General features: G+C 40.4%; 1 pseudogene; it reads right to left on the bottom strand.

The window, feature by feature from the left end:
- Nucleotides 1–1,043: 1,043 nt before the first annotated feature.
- On the bottom strand, nucleotides 1,044–1,355 carry LOC136166124 (protein S100-A11 pseudogene; annotated as a pseudogene).
- Nucleotides 1,356–15,830: the final 14,475 nt, after the last annotated feature.

The following is a 15,830-nucleotide window of genomic DNA, read 5'->3' as shown; positions in this document are numbered from 1 at the left end:
TACTGGCTTATTGATAACCTCTTCCAGTCTAGGCAAGTCTTTAATCCTCAAGCACACCATGTAAACATTATCCCATTTCCCATTTGAGGAAACAGATTCAAATAAACTGGGTTTAAATACATTAGCCAAGATCATTAAAGTGGAAGAATGAGAATTTAAATCCAAGTCTACCCACTACAAAGTCCACTATTTCCCCACTTCTAAAAGATACACCCATGTCTTCTTGCTACTTCCTCAAGTGTATGCCATACAGAAAAAAATATAAGCAAGATTTCTTGTTTGATTGGGATATGACAACAAGGTGGTGCCTTTGAAGTCAACCACCCATGTAGACTCTGAGGTCCAGTGCTGTCCAATATGGTAGCCACTATCCACATGAAGAATCACCTCAGTGAAGTGAGGTCGCTCAGTCGTGTACGACTCTTTGTGACTCCGTGGACTGGAGCCTACCAGGCTCCTCTGCACATGGGATTCTCCAGGGCGTACTACAAAAATAAGAATGCAAAATGTCATAAATAATTTTATATCAATTACATGTCAACATGGCAATGTTTGGCTATATTGAGGTAAAATGAAATATATTATTAACCCTAACTTTACCTGTTTCGCTTCACTTAACTTTTATAAGATTTTTTTATGTGGACCATTTTTAAAGTCTTTAGTGAATTTGTTACAAATATTGTTTCTGCTTTATGTTTTGCTTTTTGGCTGAGAGGCAGATGGGAGCCTGGCTCCCAGACCAGGGATCGAGCCTATACCCCCTGCAGTGGAAGGTGAGGTCTTAACCAAAAGACCACTTGGGAAACCCTGATGCTTTACTTTTTTAATGAAGCTATTAGAAAATTTTAAATTGCATACATGGTCAATTTTATTATTCTATTTTATTTTGTGTGTGTGTGTGTTTTAAAAAACAACATTGTTTTCTTACTACCAGGAGTGGCCTGCCTGGGTAGGTGGGTGTGCCCGGCTCAGGGTATGTGGGGGCTGTGAGAGGCTGGAAAGAAAGGAAGTGACCTGGAGGCCAGGCCCAAAGGCTCTCCAACTCACTTCTGGCCAGAGGCAGACTTAACAAAGGATTCACAGCAAGTAATAGCCAGGCCACCAATAAGATTAAGACATTCTTGGAAATCTAGCTGCCCATCAGAGCTGAGATCCAATTTCTTCATCGTGCGGTCAAGGACACCAGGGTCCTTCTGGTTCTTTGTGAAGGCACCCAGCTCTGTATTCATGAAGATTAGGAACTCGGCCTTGGAGACTTTGTTGTTGTTACCATCCCTTCCAGCATGCCTTTGGAAAACAGCAATCAGAGACTCGATGCATTGTTCAGTCTCCGTAGGGCTGGATACTGTTGCCATGTCGGAGAGATGTCGGAGAGGAGTGAGGCGTGTGGATGCAAGCCCATTTTACATTTCTAATGGACAGTGCTGCACTGGGCTATCAATAGAATGCTTGCCACCAGCAGCAAAACATCTGACATAGTATGGTGTTGCTGACACATGCCATAAGACATGTGGCATTTTCCCAAAAATGTTAATTCATCCACCTCATGGTGGGTAGGTTCACAGCACCTCCTTTCTCTGGAAAATTCTCCCTAGCTGATAGGGGACACCTGGCCAGGAAAACCACAAATCTCCTTTACCTCCCTACCCACACAGGAGTAGCCAATGACCCATGCTAGATTTAACGGTCAAAACACAGCCAGTCACAAGAGCAGGTTATCAGTTGTGCTTCTGATCATCTGGCTATCAATCAGATGTTTCCAAGACCTCCTCCTAGGGTCTGATTAATTTCCTAGGCTCACAGAACTCAGAGAAATATTTTACTTACTAGACTGCCAGTTTATTATAAAGGAATATAACTTAGGAACAGTCAGATGGAAGAGATGTCCAGGGCAGCAGGGCAGGGTATGGGGCAGGGGTGCAGAATTTCCATGTCCACTCCAGGTGACCCACTCTCCCAGCACCTCCACATGCTCACCAGGTTGAAAGTTCTCTGTAATTGCTTTTTAGGCAGGCTCCATACATAGGCACACCTGATTAAAACACTGACCATCAGTGATTGAAGTCAACCTCCAGCACCACTCCCCTCCCCAGAGGCCATGGGGGAACTGAAAGTTGCATCCCTCTAATTACTTGCTTGTTTCTAGTAACACTGCCACATCCATTGGTTACCAAAAGGCTTTCCCAAAGTTGCTCATTAACATAACAAAAGAAATACTTAACCACTCTTATCACAGGAAATTCCCAGAGTTTGGGGACCTGTGAACCAGGAACTTTGGAAGAAGACCAAATATATATCAGAAATACATAAATCACATAAAAAGCAGTGACCACAGATCCAGTTTTTTAAACAATGTATTTCTACAGGTTTCTAACATTCTGTAAATGTTATGCATGTATTAGTATCAATAACAATGTGGCAGGGATAGCAACTGTCCACTGAAAGTGAAAAGCGAAAGTGAAAGTCACTCAGTTGTGTCTGGCTCCTTGTGACCCCAGGGACTACGCAGTCTATGGAATTCTCCAGGCCAGAATACTGGAGCGGGTAGCCTTTCCCTTCTCCAGGAGATCTTCCCAACCCAGGGATTGAACCCAGGCCTTCCGCATTGCAGACACATTCTTCACCAGCTGAGCCACAAGGGAAGCCCAACTGTCTACTAGCAACTACAAATAGCTTCAAGGACAAAAACCCTTTTCTCTATGCCTAACTCCAGTATGAAAGATACATTTCCTGATAACTACCACCCTCCAATCTGGTTTCAAATGAAATAAGAAAAAATTAAAGAAAATTACAAATACTTTTCTGGGATTTATTTTAAAATCACCAAACTAATACTGGATTAGAGAAACAACTATATTATAAAATTCAAAACAGGACTGACTAAACAGGCAAATTAAGAAAGCAAATACATTCTTTGTACGTAAATTATGCCACAAATGAAGCTGCTGCTAAGTCACTTCAGTAATGTCCGACCCTGTGCGACCCCATAGACGGCAGCCCACCAGGCACTCCTGTCCCTGGTATTCTCCAGGCAAGAACACTGGAGTGGGTTGCCATTTCCTTCTCCAAGGCGTGAAAGTGAAGTCGCTCATCGTGTCCAACTCAGTGACCCCATGGACTGCAGGCTCTCCATCTGTGGGATTTTCCAGGCAAGAGTACTGGAGTGGGGCACCACTGCCTTCTCCCAAATGAAGCTAGATGCCTTAAAACTATCTCCTTTAATCTCTGAGACTACTGTCCCTATTTTACAGATGAGAAAACTGAGTTGCACCGATGCTCTGTAACTCGTTCTGTTCGTCTGTCTAACAAAGATACAGGGTCTGGTACAAACACACATCTAACTCTAAAATGAATGGCTTCTCTGCTCTACCAGTAATTTTGAATTTTTTCAGATTGTTCACCTAGTAAAAAAGTGTTAATCAGAAGCTTCAACTAAATAGAGTTGGGAGACCAGAAGCTCTCATGCCTGACAACCAGTGAAGAGCCCAAAAGGAAGAAGAAAGATGTCCTTTTCTTTCCTAGCAAGCACTCAGCCAATGAGACACTGTCACAAATCAGCCAATAAGAAACCATGGCTTCTGTTTACTATAGCCCTCCCAACTACATTTTTCCCTCTATAAAAGAGTTTTCCTTTTCATTTTTGCAGAAGACATGCAAGGTGGTTTGCCTGTTGCAAACCCTGAAGTGCAATTCTTGGTTGATCCCAAGTAAACCTACTTTTGCTGGAGAAAAATTGGCAGTCTATTTGTTCTAGGTCAAAACGTTTCTAATATATAATCTCCATGCTTAACATATGAAATTTCAATTATTTTAGGATATTTTTAGAATATGACTATAATTTCTCAATATCATGATATTGGTGAAAGAGTAGGAGTAAAAGCCATATCATCTTGCCATTTTGTCATTGTTTACTCTGTTTATATGGTCAGAATCCCCTTTAATCTAATCTTTACAATCTAATCTTTACCATCACATCAAAAAGAATATGAAAGACTAAATCTACCTAAGGAAGTAAAAGACCTATTCTCAGAAAATTATAAGACATTGATGAAAGAAATTAAAGACAACACAAGTAGACCAAAATGTAAACCATGTTCATGGATTGGAAGAATTAATACTGTTAAAATGACCATACGATCCAAGGCAAACTACAGATTCAATAAAATTACTGTCAAAATACCAGTAGCATTCTTCACAGAACTAGAATAAATAATTCTAAAATGTGTATGGAAACACAAAAGACCCCAAAGAGCTAAAATAATTTTGAAAAAGAAGAATGAAGTTGGAGGTATCACACTCCCTGATTTCAAACTATCCTACAAAGCTACTATAATCTAAACAGTATAATACTGGCACAAAATCAGACACAGAGATCAATGGAAATAAACTCACATGTACAAGAGCAATTAGCCTCCAACAAAGGAGGCAAGAATATAGAATGGGGGAAAGACAGCCTCTTCAATAAACGGTGATGAGAAAACTGGGCAGTTACATGCAAAGCAATCAAACTGAACTACTCTCTCACATCATGCACAAAAAAGAATTCAAAATGAATTAAAGACTTAAATGTAACCATAAAACTTCTGGGAGAAAACATAGGCAGTATGCTCTCTGACAATGGTCTTAACAGTATTTTTTTGGATATGTCACCTCAGCCAAGGGAAACAAAAACAAACAAGTGGAACTACATCAAACTAGAAAGCTTTGCACAGCAAGGGAAACTATTAATATCAACAAAATGAAAAGGCCACCTGCAGAATGAAAGAAAATCATTGCAAATGATATAACCAATAAGGGGTTAATATCCAAAATGTACAAGGATCTCATACAACTCAATACCAAAAAAAAAAAAAAAAACAAACCAGATTTAAAAAATGGGCAGAGCTTCTGAACGAACATTTTTCCAAGAAACATACATGAAAAGATGCTCAATATCACTAATCATCAGAGAAATGTACATCAAAACCACAGTGAAGTAGAACCTCACACCTATATGGCTATATGGCTATGATCAGAAAGAAAACAAGTGTTGGCAAGGATGTAGAAGAAAAGGAACCTTCATGCATTGTCGGGCTTCCCTGGTGACTCAGATGGTAAAGAATCCACCTGCGATGCAGGAGACCTGGGGTCTACCCCTGGGTTGGGAAGATCCCCTGAAGGAGGGCATGGCAACCCACTCCAGTATTCTCACCTGGAGAATCCCATGGACAGAGGAGCCTGGTGGGCTACAGTCCACGGGGTCACAAAGAGCTGGACGTGACTGAGTGCAGCACACGCACTGTTGGTGGGAATGTAAATTGCTGCAGACACTATGGATAGGAGTATGGGGAGTCCTCAAAAAATGAAAACTGGAACTACCATATGATCCAGCAATTCTACTTCTTCGGCGTTTATCCAAAGAAAATAAAAACAGTCACTAGGAAAAATACATGCACCACTATGTGCATTGCAGCATTATTTACAATAGTCAAGACATGGCAGCAAACTAAATGCCTATCGACAGATGAATGGATAAAGAAGATGTGATATTTGAATACAATACAATATTACTCAGCCATAAAAAAGAAATGATATATTACCATTTATGACAACATGGCTGGGTCTAGAGGGTAATGTGCTAAGTAAAATTAGTCAGAGTAAGACGAACACTGTATGATTTCACTTGTATGTGGAATCTAAAAAACAAAACAAATGTTTTGTTAAACATAACAAAACAGAAACAGGGTTATAGATCGAGAGGGCAAACAACTGGTAGGTAGAGGGGAGGAGAGTGGGGAGGAAATACGTAGATGAAGGAGATTAAGAAGTTCAAATTTCCAGTTGAAAAATAAGTGGGTAAGGGGTATGCAGTAGTCATGTATGGATGTGAGAGTTGGACCTTACAGAAGGCTGAGCACTGAAGAATTGATGCTTTTGAACTGTGGTGTTGGAGAAGACTCTTGAGAGTCCCTTGGACTGCAAGGAGATCAAACCAGTCAATTCTAAAGGAAATCAATCCTGAATATTCATTAGAAGGACTGATGCTAAAACTGAAGCTCCAATACTTTGGGTACCTGATGCGAAGAGCCGACTTATTAGAAAAGACCCTGATACTTGGAAAGATTGAAGGCAGGAAGAGAATGGTACAGCAGAGGATGAGATGGTTAGATGGCATCACTGACTAAGTGGACATGAGTTTGAGCAAGTTCTGGGAGATGGTGAAGGACAGGGAAGCCTGGCGTGCTTCCGTCCATGGGGCTGCAAAGAGTTGAAGATGACTGTGTGATTGAATAAAATAAAAGGGGATATGAAAGAAAAAAATTCTTGAAGTAAGAATCCTCTAATCTACACTTTTCTTTGTAGAAGTCTTATAAAGTCAGTTGTCTATTTCATGAGAGTTGGTTTGGTTGAAACTAAGCAGTGGCTAAGAATCCACATAGCATTGCACAACGCTGACAGCAAAGGAATGCACAGGGGCTCACCCTCCCCTTGGGAGGCCCTGGGCATCTCACATACAGCCTAAAGAAAGGCATCTTTCTCAATCTGTACATTAAATATATATCAGAAAGGCTTTGCTATGCTTATGTGCTCCAGATAGCAAGGGATCTTAGATAGAGCTTCTATAACCTACTTTTTGCAGAAGGCCTTTTGTGCTTGAGTCTTCCCACTAGACAGACCACTCTCTATCCCACAATGCTTCCCAGAAGTATTAGCAACCAGTCATTGCTTTGCAATCCCATCATTTGATTTCAGCCATTAGATCTTTTCCCTGGAAACAGTGTTTGGGTTTCCCTGCTGCCCGATAGGAACCAGTAAGATCTTCTGCTTCATTCAAATGCATGGATCCACCCGCCTCCTAATACCACGGGGCAGAGACTGAAACAGAGAACTAGTCTGACGACCCACCCTAATGTCTTTGTTTTAATCTGATTTTTAAAGCTGACGGAAAGAGTGTCAATTCAGTGTTCTGTGATTTTTCATCATGTCAAAAAATGGAATTGAGATGCTTGCAACTCAAAGGTCTTTTCTGTTCTCAGAGCCCTGAGCAATGAGAACAGGTATATGCAGTCTTCTTCACCGGCCATCTTAGGGACTCCCATTCCTTGGCCCTTGGGTTACACACTACCCTGAATAAAACTTCCTCTCAAGGACTCAATTCAATATATTTGCATAATGGCATACATGAATAATAACAGCTGAAGGTGCTGCCCTTACCCAGCAAAATGTTCATTTAATAGAGTATCAAAATTCTAAATCCAAGAGCAGGGAGCATAGCAGTTACCTCTGAAGAGAGGTCTCAGGGTGCTGATTTAGCAAAACATCAACCCTATCAAGAATCTTTACAAAACAGTTCTGTTTGCAAGTGTATTTGGGAAACCCTGAACTCCAGGTTTCTCTGCTGGATATTCATGCATAGAGCACACCTGGATGTGCAATTAAATCCCACTTAGTAACCATGTCAGAGAAACCAGTTAAATTTGTTTAATTATTTTTCTCCCAAACTTACTGAACCACAAGATTACCTTGTCCCTCCCCTGCCCCACCAGAACACTAATAAATGCCACAGGGAATCTCTCATGCATAGAATGCACTGCTGGAAAGGTTAAGGGTCCAGTTTTAGACAGTCCATGAGGAAAGCACTTCTCTCAGGCACATCTCCCTGGGCCACGTGGAGGAGCATTTACTCTGCACTTGAGAGCTAGAGAACATCAAAAGACAGAGCTTTGAGAATGGCTCTCAGTGGAGGCATAGTATCAGTCTGCAGAGTAATTACGAGGATTAAAAGATGTCTCTAAGTCAGCCACACAAAAAATATATGCTAGGCCATATTTTATACTTTTACTGTTATTGTGTTTTGTTGTGTTTTTTTTTTTACTTTTAAAGAAGTATGGGTTTGGGGATTCTGGTCAATCTTCCAGAGTTTAGGTTACACAAAGCTCTTTGTTTACAAAAGTACAAATATCAACATGATAATTCAGAAGTTTAGAAGTGAGTTCCACCTCTGTTAAAGGCCTCCTTGGCACACACAGCCCCTCTCCTGCAGCCTCTTTCAACTCTGCACTCATTTCTGCCAACTGTCCTTAGGTCTCCCTTCTCCCTATAGGTCCAGATCACCCCCGTTACCTTTAATTCACACAAGAAGCCCTCTACCTGCTCAGGTATTCTTACTGTTCCTTTGATGGGGCAGAGAGTAAGGAGCCTGGGGAACGGGGAGTGGGAAGGGTCAGGGCAAGCACCCAGCATCACTTTCTTACTTCACCTCTCTTTTGAGCATGAAAGTGAAAGTCGCTCAGTCATGTCCGACTCTTTGCCACCCTGTGGACTACACAGTCCATGGAATTTTCCAGGCCAGAATACTGGAGTGGGTAGCCTTTCCCTTCTCAGTGGATCTTCCCAACCCAGGAATCAAACCGTGGTCTCGTGCATTGCAGCCAAGCCTCAATTTTCCCTCCCCTAAAATGTGTTAATGGCAGCAGAAAGCGATTGGCAGGCAGTTGTCTCTCTCTTAATGTTAGTTCAATCTAGAATTCTCTTCTCTCCACTATACATGCTTATTTTCCAAAATACCATTCTGCTATCTCTCCTTGTGGTCATGCAAGTACTGAACTTTCTCCCAAAGCTTTTATGTCTTACCAATGACGGGTAATGCAGAGGAACACAAAGCCAGCATCCTTGCCTCGGTGTGAACCAGCTCTGTGATGGGTTACACTCTGTGATGGGTTGGGCTACACGTCAGTCATACCTACATCTTTGCCCAGGTTCCTCCTGGCCACATCCTGTTTCCCTGATTTGCTTATAAGTTTCACCTAAAATCACTACCTCAATAAATTAAGTTTATAAGAATCCCCACTTCAGGCTATTTTTAGGGAACCTGACCTGAAACAATTTCCATCAATTTTTCTCTTTTAGTAACCGTTACTCTTCATTTGGTCATCTATCGTTGATCTTACAACTGGTAGAACACACATTTCCTCTCTCTAGACACCAGTGGTAAATAGAGAAATAGACCCATTTCTCTTCTGAAGCTTTGTCTCTTGAAATATTTCTACAATTTCAAGATGCTCTAAAATGTACCAGTTTTGGAGTCGTTCTGGTTCACTATTGTGGAATAAAAGGATGCATGCTCATCTCCTCCTGCAAGAGCACCAAAATTGCAACTAACTGTTGATCAACCATGAACAAAATAATGCAGGATCCCAACAAAATAAGATATCCCTCTCCAAAAACAAACAAGAAGCCACAGTGAGATGGTAGGAGGGCTACAATCACAATAAAATCAAATCCCACACCTGCTGGGTGGGTTACCTAAAAACTGGAGAACAATAATACCAAAGTAGTTCTCCCACTGTTGTGAAGATTCTGAACCCCATGTCAGGCTTCCCAGTCTGGGGATCTGACAAAGGGACTGGGAATCCCCACGGAATCTGACCTTGAAGTCAGCAAGATTTGATTATAGACTTCCACAGGACTGGGGGGAACAGAGACTCCAGTCTTGGATGACACAAACAAAATCTTGTGCAAAGACCCAGAAGAAAAGAGCAGTGACCCCACAGCAGACTGAACCAAAACTACCTGCACCGAAGGGTTTCCCGTGGAGGCATGGGTCAGGAGGGGCTCACCAAAGAGACCAGGGCACTGGCAGCAGCTGGTCCTGAAAGGTCCACCTTGGTGTAAGCCCTCTTTGAGCTCACCATTAACCCTGCAGCCCAGGGCTGGGTCACCTCAAGCCAAAAAAAAAAACTAAAATGGAGGGAGCGGCCACCCCACCTATCAGCAGATAATTAGATTAAAGCTTTACTGAGCAAGGCCCTGTCTTGCTGAGCAATGGCCCTGCCCATTACAGAAAGACCCAGTTTTTTCCACCACCAGTCCCTCTCATCAGGAAGCTTACACAAGCCTCTTAGCCTCCTCCAACAGACTGTAGACAGAAGAAGCAAGAAGAGCCACAATACCACAGTAGCTAGTACAAAACCATATTACAGAAAGTTAATCAGGATGAAGAAGCAAAATGTCACAGATGAAGGGACGAGATAAAACCCTAGAAAAACAATTAAATGAAGTGGAGATGGGCAACGTTCCAGAAAAAGAATTCAGAATAATAATAGTGAAGATGATCCAGAATCTTGGGAAAACAATGGAGAAGATGCAAGAAATGTTTACCAAAGAACTAAAGAACAAACAAACAGAGATGAGTAATATACTAGAAGGAATCAATAGGAGAATAACTAAGGGAGAAGAATGGATAAATGACCTGGAGGACAGAATGGTGGAAATCACTATTGCAGAACACAATATACAAAAAAAGAATGAAGAGAAAATGATGACAGCCTAAGAGACCACTGATGCTCAGATGCTCAGCCATGTCTCTTTGGGACCCCATGAACATAGCCTGCCGTACTCCTCTGTCCATGGAATTTTCCAGGCAAGAATACTGGAGTGGGTTGCCATTTCCTTCTCCAAAGAGACCACTGGGACAACATTAAACACACCAACATTCGTATTATAGGGGTTCTAGAAGGAGAAGATAGAGAGAAAGGACCTGAGAAAATATTTGCAGAGACAATAGATGAAAACTTCCTGAATATGGAAAAGCAAATATTCGGTCAAATCCAGGAAGCCCAGAGAGTCCCAGGCAGGATAAACCCGAGGAGGAGCACACCAAGACACACAGTAATCAAGTGGACAAAAAATTAAAGACAGAGATAAAATATTAAAAGCAACAAGGGAAAAATGACAAAAACATACAAGGGAACTCCTATCAGGTTATCAGCTGATTTCCCAACAGAAACTCTACAAGCCAGAAGGGAATGGCAGGATATATTTAAAGTGAAAGGGAAAAAACTACAACCAAGAATACTCCACCCAGCAAGATTCTCATTCAGATTTATTGGAGAAATCAAAAGGTTTCCAGACAAGCAAAAGCTAAGAGAATTTAACACCATCAAACCAGTTTTAAAACAAGTGCTAAAGGACCTTTCCTAGGCGGGAAACACAAAAGAAGGAAAAGACCTACACAAAATAAATCCCAAACAGTTAAGAAAACGGTAATAGGGTCATGCATATCGATAATTACCTTAAAGGTAAATGAATTAAATCACCAACCAAAAGACATAGACTGGCTGGGTGGATGAAAACATGTACATGAATGCACTTCTACTTACCACTTCACTCTGCTTGACCCCTCTAAATTGTATGTAACTAATTTATATTGTTAGATTAATCATGTTCCTATTATGGCTTGCAATTGTAATTATCTCCTCCCCGTCCCCCACCCCCACCCCGCCCCGGCTGTTGATTGTAAAAACTGATAAACATCTTTTACTATTGTGATTGAAAGTGAAAGTGTTAGTCGCTCAGTCAAGTGTGATTCTGGGACCCCATGGACTGTGGCCCACCAGGCTCCTCTGTCCATGGAATTCTCCACGCAAGAATACTGGAGTGGGTTGCCATTCCATTTTCAAGGGTATCTTCCCAACTGTAACTATTACTCACTTAATACCACTATATCATAAGTGGTTAACAGAAAAATAAGTCTATATCACTAAAACTACCATTTAATAGAAAAAACCTTTAATCATTTTTTAAAACAGATGCGTATCAGAATTATCTTGGAATTTTTTGAAAAATACAAATGCCCAAGTATTGCTTTTTCTTCAGAGCTCCAGATACGTTTCTAATGAGCAGCCATGTTTAAAAACAACCGAACTACTATGATGATCTTTTACTTTTAGCTAGTTTGTTTCACTTTTTCTATTTCATATTCAGTGCTTCCATTTCATTTAGTTTATGTTTTCCAATTTCTCCATATCTTCTTTTCTTTTGATGTTCTTTCTCAAGCATAGTAGAAAAGCTTTATATATATATATATATAGTGTATATAATATATATATATTTTAGAAAACTTGTGAATTTTTGCCTAACTAAAAAATGTATGACATTTTGTTTCCACTTGTGTGAGTTAGTATGAATAGATTGCTAGACTTCTAATTTTAAAAAATGAATATGCAACAAGCAACAAAGGTTTACTGTATAGCACAGGGAACTATAGTCAATATCTTATAATAACCTATAATAGAAAATAATCTCAAAAATAATATATGTGTATATGCATAACTGAATCATCTTGCTGTGCACCTGAAACATTGCAAGTCAACTATATTTCATTAAAATATATAAACATAAAGAAAATAAATAAAATGCACTGTTTTGACAGAACTAGTTAAGCCCTACTTGACCGGCAAATCCAGAACTCTCAATATAGTTGATATAACTAATTTAAGTTCCAAAATGGTTTTTCAGATTTGTACTCATCAACCTTATACTGGAAATCCACATGCCCCACTTCCTCCCCTCCCACCTCCAACTCGACTCAGAAGGGCGCTAGAGGAAAGACAATCTGCCTGTGTACGACTCTATCGTCTTTGCTCCTTCCAGCATAGCTAATCCCCAAACTTCACTATCTCAAGTCTCTCTTCCATTGTTACCTAGTAGCTCTGCTTTGTACCTCTCTGAGGTCCACACAGGATCTGATCTGTGCCTGGTGGCACCTTGGCGAATGCATTCTGTTCTCAGGTGTTTATAGGAAGCCAGGTAGCCAGATCCCTCCATTGTATACACCCTTAATTACTCTATACATGCCCAAGTCAAATGCACAGCATTCATATTCTCAGATGGGACAGATGTAGTGGGGGGAGGGAGGAGGAGACCCAAAGTCTCTCATTTTGCTGTGGCCACTGATCTACTCCACCAGACAACTTTCCAGTTTCCAATCCACTGATACTGAGCTCAATACCAAATGAGGCTTGGCCTCTTGTGTCCTAAGCTACATTGTGGATCTGTACGAGTTCAATCCCTATGGACTTTTGGAAACCTTCTCTGACCTGAAAATCTCTTTTCTCTGGGAAATACCAAACAAAAATCAGCCCCCATTGCTTTTCAGACAAATGACCTGAAATCATCACCCTTCGAGTGCTTGAGGAGGTGATGCATTGACCTGTGACACACAGCTCCTTTGCATTCAGACCATGGCCCACCTTCTCCTTGCAAAGAATAAATGTAAAATCTGTTTTCTTTCACCTTTGTTTAATTAATAGGAACACTTTCCAGAGGATTAACTCCTTTAAAATTTTAATGGAGTTGCTGAGCTCTTGAGCTGCTTTGCCAAGATTTAGCTCTATAATTGTTACGTTGCTTTAGTTCTTGCAACCATTTGACTACAATGTTCATACACACTAGAAGGTTAAATGGGCTGAAACATAACAAAAGAAGTGGTTAATGAAGAAGAGAGTTTATGGGCCCAGACTTTCTTCTAAGCTACCTAGATATAAGTGCAGGATTGTGTATCTCTGAGATCCGGCGCTTTTCTGTCCAAGGTTGGGTGGGACTGGAGGAATTACCCCACATTTGGGAACATGGTTTAAGTGAAAGTATAGCTTTCTGCTCCCTATGAGGAATGAAGTTACAGAAGCCAGGATTCCCTCTTCCTGGTTCTGCAAATCTGGGTGCACAATCAGTTCTTCCCACTCTGTGCAGTTTAAGTAAGCAGATTATATTTTGTCACATCAGAAAATGAAATCAATAACGCACTTATGCAATGTATGAACAAGGAACGAGAATGACTTGCTTGAATTTGTCCAAAGATCTGACTCTTCCTTCCTGGATAAAAAATTTTAGCATCACTAATTGTGTGACTAGCATGTTCCTATTTTTAATGAGAATAGATGTAATTTGGGTTTCAGTTAAAAGGGGCTAAATTTTTTTTCAAAAAATTTAACAAATGCTTGGATAAAATAGTGACATTTAGTTACAATAAAAGTGAGACCCTGGAAGAAGATGATGGCTATCTTAAATATCTGGAAGATGTGTCTAGAGGGTAGAAATAATCCAGTGATTTAAAGTTGCATTGAGGTATATTTTTGCTCGTTGTTTAGAGCCCTTCAAAAGTGAAATGATGGTTTGGGTAGTTAATGAGTTCCTCAATAACAAAAGTAGTCAAGCACAGGCTGGATGCCATCTTGCAAGAGATTTTTAATGTTGAGGAGGTTTGTCCAAGATCTTCTAAAGTTGCCATTCCAGGATTCCAAGCATGGGCAACAAGCCTAAGGCTATTGTTGAGAGGGGGCAGACACACCACTGTATCTATCTTCAGATAAAAATCAGCCATGGAAGTCTTCCCTGGAGGTCCAGTGGTTGAGACTTCACCTTTCAATGCAGAGGGTGCAGGTTCAATCCCTGGTCAGGGATCTAAGAACCCACAAGCCTCCCAGACAAAAAAACAAAACATAAAACAGAAGTAATATTACAACAAATTCAACAAAAACTTTTAAAATGGCCCATATTAAAAATCTTTAAGAAAATCAGTTATAGTATAAAAAAGTTTCAAAAAATTATTTTTAAATCTACTTTGTGCTTTTACTAAGAAATAATATAATTCCAGGTGCCTTCATGGCTTGGAGCAAAATTATGTGTCCTGGAATATGCGTTAAAGTAGCTACCTATGAAACCAACTCCTAGGCTGTCAGAGAACCAACACCTTCCCCTTCCTATGTTTCCAGTATTGTCCTGGGGATTCTCACTGGTGTAACTGATAATTTAATCCACTCTTTTTCTCATTATTTCTTTTGTTGACTTCATGGACTTCAAATGAGATCCTTCTTGGCCAGTTAAGGTAGCTCTATGGAACAGTGGGCTCCAGCAGCCTGGACTGATCTCAGAGCACTAACCCTGTATAAATAGCAGGAGAGCAGGAGCAGAAGACTGATCAGGTGCACACAGCTCTCTAACACACTATCAGAAGCTATGTGTGGCCTTGAAGACACAGTCTTTGTCCTCAAGGAGTTTATGCAAGAGTTGCCAGATAGTACGAGTTAGGTTCTAAAGTAAGCCGTACAGATTTTACATCTTCAGAATTAATCCTGAAAATATATCACACAACCTTAAACATTAGACACACCTACCTTGGTAAAATGTTCAAACTTTGAGAACAACGGCTAGGTTCTCAAGTCCTTGTCTCTCATCTCAGCACTCAGCACACGGTGGCACTAAATGGAGTGGTGGGAGTCTCTCTTCTTTCTCTTTTTTAATTTAAAAGTCAATTTAGATGAATTCAAAGTCAGTAAGTATGTGTATAATGTAACTTATAATGTTTTAAATAATGTAATAAATTGGTTTAAATAGTGCATATGGATATTTCATATGGAAAAGCAGAATAACAAAACAGTATTGGTAAAGAAAAACAAGCTGTAGGACTCACACTTTCTGATTTCAAAACTTACCAACACAATCAAAAATTGGGAAAAAGACCTAAACAGATATTTCCCCCAAAGAAAACATACAGATGGCTAACAAACACATGAAAAGATGCTCAACATCATTCATTATTAGAGATGCAAATCAAAAGTACGATGAGATACCACCTCACACCACTCAGAATAGCCATTATCAAAAAGTCTACAAAAAATAAATGCTGGAGAGGGCATGGAGAAAAGGGAACACTTTTCCCATGGGAGCACTTGCACTGCTGGTGGGAATGTAAATTAATACAGCCACTATGGAAGATGGTATGGAGTTTCCTTTAAAAAACCAGGAATAAAACCACCATATGACCCAGCAATCCCACTAGTAGGTATATACTCTGAGGAAACTAAAATTGAAAGAGACACATGTACCTCAATGTTCATTGCAGCACTGTTTACAATAGCTAGATCATGGAAGCAACCTAGATGCCATGGACAGATGAATGGATAAAGAAGCTGTAGTACATATATACAATGGAACACTACTCTGCCAACTTAACTACAAGGGAAGCCCTAAAAGGGCTATACCCTTTGACTTTATATAAGTCCTGGGTG

The sequence above is a fragment of the Muntiacus reevesi genome, chromosome 4, assembly GCF_963930625.1.
Source record: "Muntiacus reevesi chromosome 4, mMunRee1.1, whole genome shotgun sequence".
NCBI classification, from domain to species: Eukaryota; Metazoa; Chordata; class Mammalia; order Artiodactyla; family Cervidae; genus Muntiacus; species Muntiacus reevesi.
Note: the sequence above shows the minus strand (reverse complement) of the source record. Positions and strands in the feature narration are given on the sequence as shown.